The sequence below is a fragment of the Pseudophryne corroboree genome, chromosome 4 (genome assembly GCF_028390025.1).
Source record: "Pseudophryne corroboree isolate aPseCor3 chromosome 4, aPseCor3.hap2, whole genome shotgun sequence".
In the NCBI taxonomy this organism is placed as follows: Eukaryota; Metazoa; Chordata; class Amphibia; order Anura; family Myobatrachidae; genus Pseudophryne; species Pseudophryne corroboree.
Window position 1 is genome coordinate 818361404 of NC_086447.1, and position 18347 is coordinate 818379750.

At 45.6% G+C, this 18347-nt stretch overlaps 1 protein-coding gene across 3 annotated transcripts in view; it reads right to left on the reverse strand.

Moving 5' to 3' along the window:
• The window catches only part of COMMD1 (copper metabolism domain containing 1), a 305031-nt gene that overhangs the window by 258602 nt on the left and 28082 nt on the right, over positions 1-18347 (reverse strand). Inside the window, exon 2 of one of the 3 annotated variants that reach the window (XM_063918484.1) lies at positions 14685-14717. The exons of the other annotated variants lie outside the window; for them this stretch is intronic. The gene's annotated coding sequence lies outside the window, so the exon portion shown is untranslated. The remainder of the gene's footprint in view (positions 1-14684; positions 14718-18347) is intronic. 3 annotated transcript variants of the gene reach the window in all.

Sequence of the window (18347 nt, forward strand, 5' to 3'; positions counted from 1 at the left end):
TCGCAGCTGCTAAATTTCGATTCCACTGGTCGCTCCGCACATAAGATTAGTTGCTTATGTGCTGAACGATTGTACCGCACGTAATTGTGTGCATTAGTTAGTAATTTGACCCAGTACCATTTGCGTACGAAAGGGGTCATAAACGCTATTTGTACATTCTAACGTGATTTGTGTAATTTTTTATGTTTTTTAAGGGAAGTTCGCTGGTCACTCAGGAATTATCCAACAACCAACAGTTACTGGAAAGGGTTAATGCTCTGCGGATCACACTCGCATGTTCCAGTAAACAAAGGTTCATAGGGGCCCTAGGTCGAGTACGCCAGCGCTAAAGCAGTGTGTGGGCGTATTGGTCGGCGTGGGCGAGTGAGTGGGGTACTCGGTAAACTTCACCATCGACCTACCTTGAACATTTTGGTTTTTGTAAGGGTTCGCTGAAGACCCTGATTGAAGGTCAGAGGTAGTGAAAGCAACACCTGCAAGTTATGGGGGCCAGTTGTTCGGGTAGGGGGTGATCAACCTCGGTTCGGGTTGATTCAGTAAACCGACCAATCGGGTCGGCAAGGTATGTAATGTGTGAAAAATACGGTTCACACACAGAGGTTTTATGTGATGAATGGGAAAGAATGACTGTACATGACGGGGAGAAGTTCCCAAGAGTAGGCAGCTTTAGCCCAGATGTGTTACTAAATCTAAGGAGAAGGATATGTCTCATAAAATCAACAAAGAGACGGATCAAACATTATGATTATTTACAGTTATGGCAACAGGAGGGTGAAATACAGAGAGGACTGGCTCAGGCGGCGGGATCTAACCCTATCAGGAAACTGATAGCTACGGCACCACCGCCACCATACATAACGGGAGAGAAGTTGGTTGCGGAGAATGACGCACTAGGGTGTAATAAACAAGCACTTAGTAACTGTATAAATGTTAAGGATAATGTTAATAAGTTAACTAATGCAAATATTAACCCGTGCAAGTTGTACCCTGTTCTAAACTTTCCCCAGGAGTGTGATCAAGAGGACGAATCGACAACAATATCGGCGCTCTCTCTAGCAGCCACCATATCAGAAACAGCAGTGGGCACGGCCCAACCCGTAAGATTAGTATCAAAGGCCCCTAGCGGAGGGACAGGTGAGGTCGTATCAACGGGTAAGTACGGCACCATACACTATGCTGAAACCATTTCACCACAAGCTGTAAAATCTATTCAGAAGGATGTTAGTAGACTTAATCCCGTTAGGGTAATAGCAGTGCCAAATGGGAAAACTGACACTACAGGAATCACTCCTGTCAGGAACATTGCCATGTACAGCCCGTTTTCCCGAATGGAATTAAGAACCATAGTGTCTGAATTCCCTGATCCTAGAAAAGATCTAGTTGCTAGTCAGAAATACATCAGAGACCTAGGGAACACTGTAGAGCCCAATAACAAAGACTGGCAGATATTGCTGAGGGCATGTTTACCCTCCAATGTCGACTCAGCTCAATTTTTAGCTGACTGTGGATTGGATCAGGATGTACCCCTTACGGATGTGTACAACCAAGACAATGTAAAAAGAATAAATTTACAATTAAGAGTATTTTCCAGCTGTAGTTAAATGGAACAAAATTTTCTCCATTAAACAAAAAGAGTCAGAGACAGCTTCAGAATATTTTCACAGGGCATTACTAGAAATGGCTAAATACACAGGCATAGAAGACATTAAAACAAACATAAATCATAGAGAAGTAGCAGTATCTGTGCCAATGGATGGTTTAAAAGAAGCATTAAAGACAAGGGTACAGACCACGCAACCATGTTGGCGAGGTCTGTCGGTGGCTACTTTGAGAGAGGCAGCTGTTGATCATGATCGGAATATCACCAGACACAGGGAATTACAAGGTGATAAGTTAATGTCCGTAAGTATACAGGCCCTGACCACAAGGCAACCTTTGTATAAATCACCAAACCCTGTGGGTAGGTCAAATGTGGTAACTTGTTATTTTTGTCATAGACAGGGACACATGGCACGAGACTGTAGAGCGAAAAATTCACAAAAATCATATCAACCCCCTAGACAACGACATGACACATGAAATTGGGATCAGGGTCCGCAGAAACGGAGTTATGAGCCACATGCAGGGGAAACAAAAAGATATCCCCCAAACAGAGACTGGCAAGCCTCTGGTAGTGCCCAGTTAACCCCCTCTCAAGTAGTTGCTGCCAGCGGGATTCAGGGAGGTCACCATACCCAATAGGGGTGTGGCCACACCTGTAATCTGCAGCCAGTAAAATTGATTGCAAGTCTTGGAAGTGAACCCGAAATTGCAATTGATGTAGCTGGTAAATCATTAAACTTTCTTGTAGATACGGGGGCGGCCAAATCAGTGATAAATTCGACAGTGGGCATGAGAACCACTGGTAAGACAATTCCAGCCATGCGAGTAACGGGAGTAGTCCAGCACTACCCTGTTAGCAAACCAGCAGAGGTTACAGTAGGGCCTTTGCATACCAAGCATTCCTTCTTGCTGGCGGCATCGGCACGACTAATCTCCTGGGAAGAGATTTATTGTGTAAAATGGGGTGTGTTATTTATTGTACTCCTGAAGGTGTATTCTTAGACATACCTGAGAATCACGCTCAGGAAGTGCGAGACATGTTAGACTCCCCATCAAAATTAATGTCCCACACTGTTATGTTAAATAGGAATCCATCCCAGGTAGAAGAAATGACATCCCAAATACCAGAGTCACTGTGGACTAAAGATGGACAAGACACTGGATTAATGGCAAACGTAGCTCCAGTAGTTGTGCAAGTAAAAGATGGTAGGATAGCTCCAAAAATCCCACAATACCCTCTGAAGCCAGAGGTGGAGTTAGGAGTATATCCCATAATAGAGCGCTTGCTACAACAGGGCATTCTGGTAAGAACATCCAGCACTGCCAATAGTCCCATCTTCCCTGTGAAAAAGAGTGGGGGGAGGGGTTACAGGCTAGTGCAGGATCTAAGGGGGATTAACAAAATAGTTGAGAGTCAATTCCCCGTAGTGCCAAATCCAGCTGTCATCCTTATGCAGATCCCTCCCACTGTTATTTTTTTCACTGTTATTGACCTCTGCTCCGCTTTCTTCTCGGTACCTCTGCATCCTGACAGCCAATATTTGTTTGCATTTACATACAGAGGAGTCCAATACACATGGACTCGATTACCGCAAGGTTTCATAGACAGTCCAAGTATATTTTCCCAGGCTTTGCATGATTGTTTACAGTCTTTCCAACCAGAGAGTGGATCAATATTGATACAGTACGTAGACTATTTACTACTGTGTTCAGATTCACTGGAAGCGTCCCTGAAGGATACGAAACAGCTCCTGTTTCATCTTTCAGACACAGGACACAAGGTTTCCAAAGACAAACTACAATTATGCCAGCCTAAAGTAAAATATCTGGGACACTGTCTAACACAAGGACTGAGACACCTGACCGCTGATAGAATTCAAGCAATTAGAGACATGACTCTGCCACAAACCCAGCAACAGATACAGAACTTATACGCCACATAGCCGGTAGTGGAAAATATTTCCGATATAGGTATACCCTAGGAAGTAGGACCATGAGAGTTGGAGAGGTATCACCAGGATACTGTGCACATATCATACAAACAGATACGTGTACTAGACAGATGGGAGACTTAGGGTTAGGAAATTTCACATGGAAAATGTGTAATATGGTTATGTCCTACTCCGTCCCATATGTTCTCCCCGATGATGCATATTTCATATGCGGGAGGAAGGCGTATAAGTGGCTTGCCCCAAACTCAGAAGGGTTGTGTTATATTGGAAAAGTACTGCCTGAGGTAATGACTGTATCACATACTAAAATGAAAGATATTCACCGCAGTGCCCAAGCTCCTTATACTCACACTCATTACGAGCACATAGTTAAAAGGCACCTGATAGAGAGAACAGAGCATCCGGCCTCTGACCTGATCAGTGAATCCACCGGGATTCAATTCCTAATCGCGTTAGATATCACTCGTACCGCCAGAGGAGTGATAAATTATAAATATATATCTGCGCTTGCAAATTTATTAGACAATATCACTGAAATGTATGATGACACATTCAGGTATACTGGAAGGGAGCTCCAAGCTTATAAAACAGAACTGGTTCAGCATAGGATGATTCTCAATTATCTCACAGCTGTGACGGGTGGGTATTGTGTCACACTGGCAACGCAGTACGGCGTGAAATGCTGCACTTATATTACGAATAGTACCGAGGATCCGGTCGAGGTCATAGAACAAAAGATGGACGACATTCTCCAATTAAAGTGGGAATTTCGCAGGAGACATAATCTCACCCTTGCCGCTGTGGGTAATGAGCTGACCAGCTGGGTGTCATGGTTGAACCCGCGAAATTGGTTCTCTGGTTTAGGAGAATGGGCTCAAGGAGTCATAATGGATGTAGGGAAGTTTCTTCTAGGTATCCTGGGTGTTGTCATATCGATTGGTTTGATATTTAGATGCGTTCAGGCTTTAACGAAGTGTAAACGAAGTACTAAGGTGATGAGTTTAAGGAGTGAGGACATTATAATTCCAATGGATTTGATTTATGACCCAACGTTAGAGACACTGATGTGATGAAAATGTGATTCTACGGTCCGTTTCTTTCACCCGTTTCTCCTTTGTTTTTCTCCAAGGTAAAAAGACCCACTTGGACGAGGAATTTGACGATCCTGTATACAGACAACAGATGGATTAAAGAAGAAGTTTTGACAACCTTGTACACAGATAATTGATGAACTATGCCACAGACCCCCAGTTTCCCTAGAAATTTTAAATTTACGCTAGCCCAACACTTTTGTAAGTCTATGGACATTGACAAAGCTTTTTGCCCGCACTTTTTGGCAAAAGCCCAAAGAAGACTGCATTCAACAGACACCAGACAAGACTTCAACCGACAAATGTTCATTAACCTGACATAGAATACCACTGCATTTACCATAATTGTTTCTTATCTTCATCTCTACAACCTTCAGGTAATGACACACATAGTCGATAGGCAGTACCGGCACAGATATCAGCATTCACATATTCCCCCATTCATGTATCATCAACTAAAATGTGCTCCCCCATTTTGTTGCAATCAAAAGCCGAAGAGAGCTCTGTAAAGTTTGACAGCCCATCCACAGACCCGTACCACGGGATAAGAAGGAATTCAAATGTATACTTCGCAATACCTCGAAGCTTGATTTAAAACACGTACGGCACGATGATACATGACCCCTCCAAACATGGATTCATACACACATGCTTCTGCTATCTCACTAGGTCATACCCTTTTCCTACCTTCTCCTCTCCTCCCCTACCCAATCATAGAAATGTATTTACACATGACATATATTTTTCTCTTTTTGAAATGTTTTAGGAAGTGGCAGTTATTTGTGACTGCCAAAGGGTGGACTGTCAAAGTCAGAAAAATATCATGATGCACACTGCCATATTTGCACCTCATACATGTCCGCGCTGCGCATGCGTACGCTCTCCCGTGCGTGCGCATACTCGCTGTTATGTGCACCCGCAGGCGCACGGTATGCGCATTTACGGTAGAGTTTATGTGAGCCTAGCGTGCGACTCGATCGTTACATATTTTCACCATATAATGTATTTTGTAGATTATGGTCCCTTTGATAGAATCTGAAAGTTTAGTTAATGTAGCATGTTCATAGACAGAGAGATCCCTCTTTGTTTGATACGAAGGGTCAGACAAGGGTTATACAGTGGTGTTTAGTATCCATCGGAAGAGTATTTAATTAGCAATATTCCGGTGTTGGTTTGAAGCGGATTAATCGCTCGTGCGAATAGTTATGGACATAAGAAGTTTATGGACTTTTACTATATTTGCACTTTATTATCCATGCGGCGGGAAACCTAGTTTCCCACCCACCTGAGCAGTTGGAAATAGTCACAGCCCACCTGTATGAATCAACCTATGACCTTTTGTTATAATGCGAAGACGAATTCCTGTGTCCAATGAACAATAAGAATATAGGGACCATTGTACAGTATTATGTGTAGGGTATAAAAGGACAAGCCGATCTGGGCCAGCTCTCTATTCTCTTCAACGGTTCTCATTGCTGATAATCGGGAGCTGGATATCCAGAGGCGCATGCGATTGTTTCCCTTTGTGCGTAAGTTTTCTCCGCAATCATATTGTCTTTCTTGTTATTGTGAGCCATATGTCTCTCTCTCTCTCTTCTCTTTCTCTCTCGTTTCTCTTATATTGTTATTGTACGGTTATTGTATTTCATGTGTAGTTATCTGGTTAGGTAGTCTATGTTATATTGTAGTGTATGACTTGTATTGTATTATTCTTTTTGAACGTTCATTCATCTCCTTAAAAGGCGTTAGACCCTTAGACCGGTAGTGTGTGTGTTCATTATATTGCAGTGGGTAATAGGAACGTCTCTATCGCTCAAACAGCTTTAGTGTAAACCAGCTTACACTGTGTTGCATTTTTACCTTATCACTACGCAAGGGTTTACAGTATAAGTACATTGTTTATGGTATAGTTATAAAGGTTTAACATTGTGAGCGTCTGCGCCGCTGGTGATCTCCTCGTGGTCCCGAGCGCCCGCTACGCTAATAGCGTATCATTACGTTAGTCGGCAGCCAATAGCGTGCCTGCCTGTGATCTCTTGGCCGTGAGCGAACGTGACGCTTGAGCGTCTCGACCACGGCTAAGCGATTGTTACGCAACGTGCGTACCCTTATGGTATTCCATACGCCAATAGCGTACTGTGTTCTTTGACCTCTTAAAGGGTTTTAAGTAAGATAAATATTAGGCTTTATCAGGGCTCAAATAGTACTGAGGCTGAGCTCAGTAATGTACAATATCTATACTGTGTATACATATAAATGCGAAAGCGTTCACTCACCCACTGACCCATCACTAATCCTCTTACTTCCTGATATGTTAGGAAGATAAAATGTAACATAGGTATTCTGCAGGTGGGAAATAGGAAAACAACATAATTAGAATTTTAATAAACCTCCCCTAAGGGGATGAAAAGGGTGTTGACACTATTATGTCAATACCGATGCGTGGCTTGCGTTGCGGGAACGATATCGGCCAAACGGACAATCGGATCAAAATTTGGACTGCACCTCCAGTGTGTAGAATTTAACAAATTACAAAAATGATCCTGTCACTTTTTACGGTGTCTGCTACGGATGCTCCTCGGGTAACACGAAGAACCATGGATTAATATTTACTTACATTAAGACGTCTAAAATTTACAGCTCTGTAGATTTACCAAATTTTTTAACTCATTTATATTTACAACCGCGAAAATCAGAAACTCCCGTGCAAAGAACGGGTAGAACAGCTAGTATATATGTATTTTAAAGGTTACATAATGGAATTACTTGCTCTTTATCTTCCATTAACAGAAATCATATTGCCATTTTAGGGTTTTATAATGAACCAAGAGCTGTAGTGCCCTTACTGCATGTGACAGCATATTGCAGTTTCACTCATTCTCACTACTCGTCTTCCTATGTGCAAACTTTTGTTTCATTTCCTCATGTGTTTGCAAACCACAACTTAAACAGCCAAAGCAGACGGTTTGGGCTGAGGAAACCATTGCCAGTCCTGTTACACTGGTGTGTACCCTATACACCAGGGATGGGGAACCTTCGGCCCCCCAGCTGTTGTTGAACTACACATCCCAGCATGCCTTGCAACAGTTTTTGTATGGCTAAATAGCAAAACTGTAGCAAGGCATGCTGGCATGTGTAGTTCAACAACAGCTGGAGAGCCGAAGGTTCCCCATCCCTGCTATACACCTTCAAATCAAATGGTATAGCATCATTCACTTTTCAGTGAGCAGAAAGCTATAAGAAAACATACATATATGTAGGCTGTATGCTGGGAAACTACAGCTAGTGACCACAGAATTACGCTTTCAGTAGAGATGATAGGTTCAATCTGCAATGTTGCTCCGTTACATTTTGTAATGCTAATGTGGAGACCACCATTGCTAGAACCTTTCTAGAGCAGTTCTGTCCATCTGGTGGACACATATTGATCAGCGCTGTACTACTAGCTAAATACAGAATGCACTTGATAAATGCTTTCTCAAAGGTAATTGGCTCAAGTTAATTGGGCAACTTCTCCACTCTTTACACTGCTACAAATATGAGCCTTGTGGTCTCATAAGCTTAAACTACCTGTGACTCCACGAAAAGAAGCCCCCCCCCCCCCCACCCCCCAATGCACGGCATGACATTTTAGGTTCTCCACACTAAAAAGGAAGTCCTCACTCTAGCAAACATTACTCAGCCATTTCCCCTATATACACACCGAATGCTATTTGCATTTCAGTCACATTGTGCCCTCTGTTCAATCCGATCTGCCACAACACAGGCTCTAGAAAATAGGGACCACGGTACTCAAGAAAGCAATTAAACAAGCACCAAGCTGTCCTATAAGAACACTTCGGTGCACTGGCATTGCAATAGGATCCTGGTGCAAAATCTGACCCAGGGACCTCCATACCTGGCCACACTCAACAAATCACTCACCAGCACATTACACATCCTAAAAGACAAGCACACAACATGGCTGCTATTCTTCTGCCCAGTACAATAATGCAGCTCCCATTGCCCAGCAAAGAGTCAGATGCCTTGGATGCAACACAGTTTAGTGAAACCTTATAGTGTGAGTAAATTATAATCTAGTGTAGTACATTATAAACAGCCAGGTATATCAGTGGATTCCAGCCGTGGAATGTCCTCAATCACTGTAATGGCAAAAAGTTAAACCCAAGGTCTTACACATGCAGATCCTGCACTGCGTAATGCTCAATCTGGATCCGGTCGGGATCCCAGCATTTGAAATACTGAAATGTTAAATTATCCTTGTTATACATATTTGAGGCTAAACGTACTGCCAAATATTCACCATGAAAAAAATAATAATAAAAAGGTATAAACGGCACAAGCTGAACAGAGCAATATTGAAATATACCATGCGGGACACCGAATATAAAATAATATTTCTATTCATTGTTATTATATACAAAAAAATGGCAAAATATGTCAATTATCTCAAGATTTATACCGCATAATGCAGGAATATTTGGCCAAAGATGATTTCTGCAGTCTAATCGAGCGTGCCCAGTTCTGACAGACAAAGAGCTGGGAGAAAAGCTCTATACAGATATATACAATATATTATCAAGACGCTGCCTCATCTTATAAAGTGCTTCAGCCAGCAAGGAAGCCAAGCTCATTCCTAAAATGGCTGGCAATAATATGTGCAAGGGCGAGGGGACAAATGGCCTAGTAGCAGAAGTTACCATCGTGGCATAGGCTCAAACCTACATGTGGCTAGGGGGTTGCACAAAAAGTCTGTGTATTGGTGGAATAAAGGTGTCCACAATTCTAAGCTGTAGCAACTACTCATGTCTATCAATAAGGGGTCTATTTACTAAGCCTTGAATCATACTTACCTACTTTTCTTCTCTCCTCTCCGGGAGATACTCGGAGTCGGAGAGGAGAAGCAGGTGGGTGGCGACGGAGGCGGGCCCGGGACAATTACGTCATCAGGCCCCGCCCACTCCACAAGCAAATACCGCGATTGGGCGGTATTTGCATATGGGCGGAGCTTCAATGACACGATTAGCATATAATCGCGTCATTAAGCCCCACCCCCTTCCGCCTGGTCCCCGATTCAGCACTGTTTAGCTCCCCATTCAGCCCACTTTCCCAGTAAGTGGGCAGAATGCGGGAGGGGTGCCCACTCTTCCAGGGCTGCGGGGGACTACCCGAGAAACCGGGTGTCTCCCGCGGAATCCGGGAGAGTAGGCAAGTCTGCCTTGAATGGAGATAAAGTACCAGCCAATCAGTGTGTAACTGCAAATATCATAGGCTGGGTTTGAAAAATGACAGTTAGGAGCTGATTGGCTGCGTACTTTATCTCCATACAGGGCTTAGAAAATAGACCCCTTAGTTACTGATTTGCAGCAGAACAATATGTTGATATTGGTCCAAGCCAGGCTAAGGTATTGATACATATGCAGTAAATACAACAGCCAGTTAGACCCAGCACATCTCAGTACAGACACATCACAATGTATGTGGCTGAAAAATCACCACCAATCTCATTTAACATCTACTCATACTCCATCATAGGGGTAGGCAACCCCAGCCGCTGTGGAACTACACATCCGACCATGGGGCAGATGTATTAACCTGGAGAAGGCATAAGGAAGTGATAAACCAGTGATAAATGCAAGGTGATGAACGCACCAGTTAGTCAGCTCCAACCTGTAAATTTGCATATTGAAGCGGATTGGCTGGTGCGTTTATCACCTTGCACATATCACTGGTTTATCACTTCCTTATGCCTTCTCCAGGTTAATACATCTGCCCCCATGACTTGCTGTTAGTTCAAACTAGAATTGTAGCAGTGCATGCTGGAATGTGTAGTTCCACAGAAGCTGGAGTGCCACAGGTTTCTATCAGATGTCTATCGATAACAGACAGTGCAGAGGAATGATGACTAAGATCTCACAGTGTGTGGGGTCATCATTCGAATGCACTCTCCATATGGTCTGGTCATTAATCCAGTGCACCAAATGGCATGAAGTATCCATCTAACCACATGGTGGCTGATCTGCCTAAAGGGGGGTACACACGGAGAGATCCGTGCTTAAAATCTAAGCAATCTTGCTAGATTGCTTAGATTTTAAGCACGGATCTGCCGTGTGTATGCCCTCCAGCGATAGCGATGCGCGGCCCCGCACATCGCTATCGCCGGTGCTAGATTGAGCCTGCATGCAGGCTCAATCTAGCGGGTCGCTCACTTCACCGTTGTGTGAAGTGAGCGGCCCCCCGTCGGCATTCCTCCTCGCTCAGCACATCGCGCTGTGCTGAGCGGGGTGAGAGATGTGTGCTGAGCGGTCTGTGTTAAGATCGCTCAGCACACATCTCTCCCGTGAGTACCCCCCTTTACTGATGTCCTTGATAATTACGTTATCAAGGGAAAATAGATTATCACCAAGTTAGACCTGGCTGCCCCTACAGGGTATACTGTGGGAACCTCTACACACAGAAAGGTAGACACACAGAGGTAAGTTCTAGGTTTACTTTCTCTTCTTTCTAGAGACAGGCCTGCAAAATTTGGTGCCCTAGGCAAAGATGCTTTGTTTGGTGCCCCCTCTATGTGGGGCCTTTTGTGTGCGCCGAAGGTAAGCGCACACATAAAAAAAAGGGGCATGGCCTTGCAGAAGGGGTATGGTCTCAGAGGGCATGGCCTTGTGGTGTTATGCTCCCCATCCCAAACCACCTCATCCCCCTTTGTATCTCTCCAGCCCAGCTCTAGAACGTTGTTAAAATCAAGGCTGGATTACCCACTATGCACCCTACCTTGCTAGCTCCCGACGGCAGCGCAGTTAGTGAAGGATGAATTTTATCTTTTGAGACGGATACCGCTTTGTCTTCATCTCTACAGCGAGTTTGTGTGACTGACCGTCTAAGCCTCGACCCCTCAGACATACTGCCGCAATTTTCGGGTGTACTTGGAGGAGGTTGGACCTAATGCTGTGAAGTGCTTGCCACCATCAGAGACCTGGGGCTTAATTCAGATCTGATCGCAGCAGCAAATTTGTTAGCCAATAGGCAAAACCATGTGCACTGCAGGGGGATGCAGAGGTAACATGTGCAGAGAGAGTTAGATTTGGGTGGGTTATTTTGTTTCTGTGCAGGGTAAATACGGTCTGCTTTATTTTTACACTGCAATTTAGATTTCAGTTTAAACACACCCCACCCAAATATAACTCTCTCTGCACATGTTATATCTGCCCCCCCCCCCCTCCCCTGCAGTGCACATGGTTTTACCCATTAGCTAACAAATTTTCTGCTGCGATCAGATCAGAATTAGGCCCCTGGTGCTGTAACAGGCAGTGTCTCTCTCACTTGCAACCCCCCCCCCCCCCCCCCCATACTTTCTCTCCCTGACACACTTCCCCTGTCTCCTACTCGCTCTCCCTCCCATACTCCCCTCTCTCCAACTTGCTCCCTTTCCCACTGACACCCACATTCTCTCTCTGACACTCTCTCCCCTCTCCATCTCTCTCTCATTTCCCTAATAGGCATAGTAGTGACAGCGGTGGGGGCCCCCACAACTTAGTTGTGCCAGGGCCTTCACTAGCCTTAATCTGCCCTGGTTAAAATAGTGCACACTATATATTATCTCAAACATGAATAAATCCCTGCAGACTCCGGCCCAGCTCACACAAGTGCCTCTCCAGCCAATACACTTGCTTTCTTTGATGTCTTCTGGCTGCCCGCCGCTATCTTCTGGCTGCCCACCACTGAGTGTTCTTTGCTCTGCCTCTCTCAGCGGTGCTGTGTGATGTCATAATGTCCCTCACGCTGTGCCACAGTGAACAAAAAAAAAAAAAACTTTATTGCACCAGCCACCGCAATAAAGCAACAGTGGCTGCAATAAAGCTACAGCCAACAATTGCTAATTGGAATTTAGATGTCCAGCCTTCCCAGATGTCCCTAGGTCAGTGGTTCCCAAACGCAGTCCTCAAGGCAACCCAAAAGTCCAGGTTTTAGGGATATCCCTGCTTGTGCACAGATGGTATAATCAACCTGACTCAGGCACTAATTAAGTCCCCTATGCATGGTTATCCTTATAAACTGGATTGTTGGGATGCCTTGAGGACGGGAACCACTGCCCTAGGCTATTCAGATGCCCCTAGCAGTTGCCTAGAACCAACTCTGCTTCTTGAAATATATTTGGATGTCTTTTTGGCGACAAAAAAAAAAAAAAAAATTGTGACCACTTTGGGAACCCTTCATCTATCAGTCATTTATTACCGAATGAATGACAACATAATACATAGTGAGGCAGATTCAATTAGTCGGGAGGTTCCATTGGAACCTTGCATACAAAGGCTACGTGGGCAGGAACAATTTGCTTGTTCTATACTCATCTCCCAGAGATGTGTGAGCAAAAACACAGGGAAGATTTCCCTACCATAGTACCCAGATATGTGCTCAGACGCACGTGGTCTTGGAACCTCACACTTACCTGAATCTGCCCCTAGGCGGCATCTCATCAGATTTCCCCTGAAGAGGTCAAATTACCTACACTTCAGCGCATGTTGTTTTTCCACTCCAGTGTATACAAGTTCAACTGTTTGAAAGTGATGTTTATGAGAAGTTGCTAAGTGTTATTTCAACTAGACTTCTGTTTATTTTATTGTTAGCTAAATTAAATGCTTAACACTCTTCAATATACAACTTGGACAGCATTTTGTGGTCATTATGCAAGATATTACAGAACAGCAGATGCATAAATATTTCCATGAGTGGGTTTGTAATCGTTCTCTTTCCAAAATTCATACTAAATTAAATCAAGAACAATTAAGGGAACTGCGGCTGTATGGAAATTGTGAGGTCAACAAACAGCACATCTGCTAATTATTGTAGATGTACAACAGAGGATTAAATTGGTAGGACATCTTAGTGGCCGGGATGCCAGGTGATGTCTGATGAGCACCCCTAGTGGAGGATTAATAAACTACTTTTCACCATCATCTTCGAAGCTTCCTAACTAAATGAATACTTCCCAATGACCATTTTATATTATTTTGCCTAGCCATGTACCGAACCTAAAAGTCACACTTACATAAAAGACGCGTCTAACATAGAAGAGTACACATGAACAGTACACCAAGGGTGCTTGGCACTCAACATGGACTGTGTGACCTTTGAGGTTCAATTACAGTACAAAGGTTATGGATACTTTTTAAGGTTTCGATACAAGCTGCAATGAATAAATCAATTAACATGGCAATCACAGTTGCATAATGTAGTGTTCAAGAACCTGGAAAAGCTCAGTGGACTATATACTCCCATATATAAATATTAGAGAAAAAAAAAAAGTATTGCTCTAACACATGTATTACTTGAGCAAGAATCGGTGGCCTGTTTCAGTTATTAAAAAATATATATTTTCAATTTTAAGGAGTAAGTAAAGGCAATGCTGAACATTAATTGACGGTTGATTCTATATCGGAGTGGGAGAAGGGACCTTCTGACGTACCTAGGGGTGGAGACCCGTCACCAGGGGGAGGAGCTACGGCCGAACAAGGTACCCGAAAAGTACGCTCGCCACGCTTCGGGCACGGTGGCTCGCTTCGCTCGGCACCTAATTACTAAAGGTAATAGTTGGTGGCGTGGATACAAGAGCAACTGTCCCGCTGGCGTAGCTCCTCCCCCCTTGTGCCGTGGCTCCTCCCCCTGACGGAAAAGGTCCCTTAGGCCACTTGGATCTAGCCTCAACCATTAATTGAGGAAGCTTGTATATCCTCAGGCCGATGGTTAGGGGCTCCTCCGGATTGTAGCCAGGTTTAAACATTATTTAGGTGAGCAGGAATTCCTGTGAAGTTGAGCTTGCGATCACAGAGTCCACATATTGAAAGCTAGCAGCTGCCTCTCCTTCCAACGCACCTTACTCCAGCTACTCCTCTGACTCCTGGGCAACAACCTCAACCTTCCCCCCTTGCCTCTTCTCCCTCTCCAACCTATCCCCCCAAAAACTCTATTTTTTTTTTTCTCTACCTTTCAATACCATTTTAGATAATGTTCATAGCATACACAGATTCACTGTTGTATCTACCTCTGTGCATTTCTATATCCGATCTGAATGTTTCTGAAAATGAAAAGAAAAAAAAAGTAGTTCTTATAAAATCTTAAAAATAAACTTCATTAATACAAGTAAAAAGCAAACAAACACAACAGCAACATTATCCTATATATTATATAAAATTATGTTAATTTGTGATAAATATTTTAACTTTTGATGTAGTTTTAGTTTTGCAAGATAAACGGAAAGCCCTGGACTTTTGGTTCCATTCCAACAGGACAAAAGATTCTCTGTCTGTATGTCCTACTATTCCCAATATATAACTTTGTACATAGGGGGTCATTACGAGTAGATCGCTAGCTGAATTTGTTCGCAGCGCAGCGATCAGGCTAAAAATCGGCAGTTATGCGCATGCGGCGCAATGCGCACGTGCGACGTACGGGCACAACGAACGATGTAGTTTTGCACAGGGTCTAGCGATGCATTTCAGTCGCACTGGTGGCCGCAGTGTGATCGACATGAAGTGGGCGTTTCTGGGTGGCAACTGACTGTTTTCAGGGAGTGTGCGGAAAAACGCAGGCGTGCCTGGAAAAACACAGGCATGGCTGGGCGAACGCTGGGCGGGTTTGTGACGTCAAATCCGGAACTGAATAGTCTGAAGTGATCGCAAGCGCTGAGTAGGTTTTGAGCTACTCTGAAACTACACCAAAAAAAAATTTGTAGCCGCTCTGCGATACAACCGTTCGCACTTCTGCTAAGCTAAAATACACTCCCAGTGGGCGGCGGTATAGCGTTTGCACGGCTGCTAAAACTAGCTAGCGAGCTATCAACTCGGAATGACCCCCATAGACCGAAGGATGAGTTTGCTTTGTTAAGCGTAACCCCCCAAGACTAACAGATCTCTCTTATAGATGTGAGCAATATAAATGGACTGATCGTATATGTTCGCTGATGACCTCTATCCCCGCTACGCAACTCGAGACTCCTGTTCCAGCCAAATATCTTTATTCAGGAAACATTGGTTACTGCCTCAAGGAAATGAGTCAGACTGAGGACACAACTATATCTGTGAGCTCAACTATAAAAACACACACATGGGATATGCAATAAAAAAAATAAAAAAATAATAGTAATATTCCTGGGATGGGTAACTGTGGCTAATTAATGGCCAACAATCCTGTTTTTTTGTTTTTTTAGCGGAACAGTAACCATTTTTAACAACCAAAACAGTAGTGGGTGAAGCATCATTGTTTGGGGAGTGTGGCCTTGCATATCATTAAACTGACCAATCAGGAATGGTGGGAGGTTTGAATTTACATGCTTGAGCCATGGTGCTGGTTTCACGTCGGCTTATTTTTTCTTTGTAATAGTAAAGTATATTAGTGTTTCACATAATCGCTAAGGCTGGATACACACTTGGCGTATGCACCAGATATATTGTCCAAACCGGCAGATCAGACGATATCGTTCACATCGTCCAGGGTGTATTCAAGATATTAATGATGCGAGCTCCCACAGGTCATTAACGAGGTACAATATCTTTAGTTTTCAACTTCTAAAGACATGGTACAAGACAGCATGCACCTGGATGTGGGTGCATGCAGTCACTGATGAGAAGCAAATTATATCATTCAGTGTGTATGAATGATATTGTTTATGGGGGGAGAATCTTGCACAGTATCACATCTGATGTGACATCAGCAAGTGAGTACCCAGCCTAACAAGCGCATAGCATGTCCAGAGTGTGCTTATTATTGTGTACTGGGAGATTCATCGCGCCCTAACGGGCGCTCTTCACACCGTTGCAAGGGGCTACGCCCCTTTAACCCTTGCACACTCTTGGGGTGTGCAATATTTTTATTACATGGAGTATTACTTTCAATCATAATTTTGTGAGTGGTTAAATAATGCACAGACAAAGGGCGTGCGATGGTTAAGGAGCCGTTGCCCCTTGCGACGGCGTGAACATCGCACGCAGGGCAGGATGAATCACCTAGTAGGTGCTGTGGTTGGGAGAGTGGCGTGTGCGGCGGAGACGCGGATGGGGAAGGGGGTGGCGGACAGGTGCCGCGAGTGGGGGAGGGAGTCCTGAGCCACCGTGGGTGGGGGAGGGGCGGGTGCACAGGGGGAGCAGACGGGGGAGGGAGTCCAGAGGTGCTGCGGGGGGGGGGGGGGGGGATGTAGATGCTGCAATTGGGGGAGGGGAGGGGTTCTGGAGGTCCTGTCCGTGGGGGAGGTTCAGGTGGTTTAGGTTCAGGGGTGGAGGTTGTATGTGCTGTGTTTTGAGGGTGTTGTTGTTGTTGGATTGTGGAGGGTGGTGAAGGTACTGTGGTTGGTGGAGTGGTGGTTGCAAGGGGTACCTGGAATGGGGTCCCCAAGATGCTGTGGGTGGTGGATGACCGGGAGCTGGCAAGACCGTGGATGGGGGCCGCTAACTGTATATGCTGCGGCCTAGGGGTGAGGGATGGGGGAGGGGACTGGAGGTGTTGTGCTTGAGTGAGTTGTGGGTGCGGGGCCAGGGGGATGGGGGAGGATGTGCAAATGTGCCACGGGTAGGGGAGGTCCACATGGGGGAGGGTATTGGGGGGTGTGGTGTATGTAGGGGAGGAGGGGGGGGGGAGGCGGATGGGGAAGGTTGTCTGGAGGTGCAGGAGGAGGTGTATTTGTGGAAGGTGGGCGCCAGGTATGGGGCTACCTTGGTTGGGGGAAGGTCTTGTGATGTGCGGCGGGTGTTGCATAGGTGGATGGGTTGTCGTGGCGGGTGGGGTTCGTTGTCCGGTGGAGTTGTGGGAGTGCGAGACTTGTGTTAGTTGGTTCGATGTGAGGGTTAGGGGGTCATGATGTTTTGGGGTAGGGTGGGGGGTTTGCACAGATGGGTAAGGGGTTGTGTGTGTGCAGGGTGTGGGGGAGGGAGAAGCATGTTGGGGTTGGGGGGGAAGGGTGGGTGGAGTGTTCCTGCGTATGAAGGAGAAGAGGGTGCGGTGGTGGGGTGGTTAGTGGAGGCTCAGGTGTGCTGGTGTTGCAGATGTGGGATGTGCGGTTCACGTGTTTGTGACTGCGCGGGTACTGGTGTGCGCTAACTCCCGGGCTGCCTCTGTGAGCTAGAGTCGGCTGCAGAGGGAGGGAGCTCCGGCTCTGCAGCTATGTGCCGTGAGCATTGTCCCACCCTGTCCCCATTCCGCTGCACAGGGTCCGTCCCTTGTGAAGGGCGGCATGCCTCCACACTGTGCGCCCGTGTCAGGTGATGTTAGAGCGGTCAGACTCTCGTGTCCCCAGCACTGTGGTCTGGCTGTCATCCGCCAGCCAGAGTGATTTCCCAGGAAAGGAGCATGGTGTGACCTAAGGTTGCAGTCAGGGTATCAATGGGGCTAAGTGAGTGTGGGGTCTAGGCGCCGTCCCGCTGCACATGTTTTGCTCCGGCAGCTGGCCAGCACGACCACCCCCGCCCCCCGTCTGTAATCTGCAGGTGGTGATATAAGGTGCATGAGGGAGGGTTTGCCGGCGTAAGTCGCCCAGCATGGTGTGTACCCGTGAGAGGTGTGGCGGGCGGCCATCTGCTGCTTCCCGGCACCCTCTGCATCGCGTGTGTTCCCCTCTCTGCTGATGCTGTCAGGATGTGTGTCTGCTGCTACCGCTGGCCATGGTCTCCTCCCTACTGTAGGTAGTGTCACAGGGCATCTTGTACCTGACTCTGCT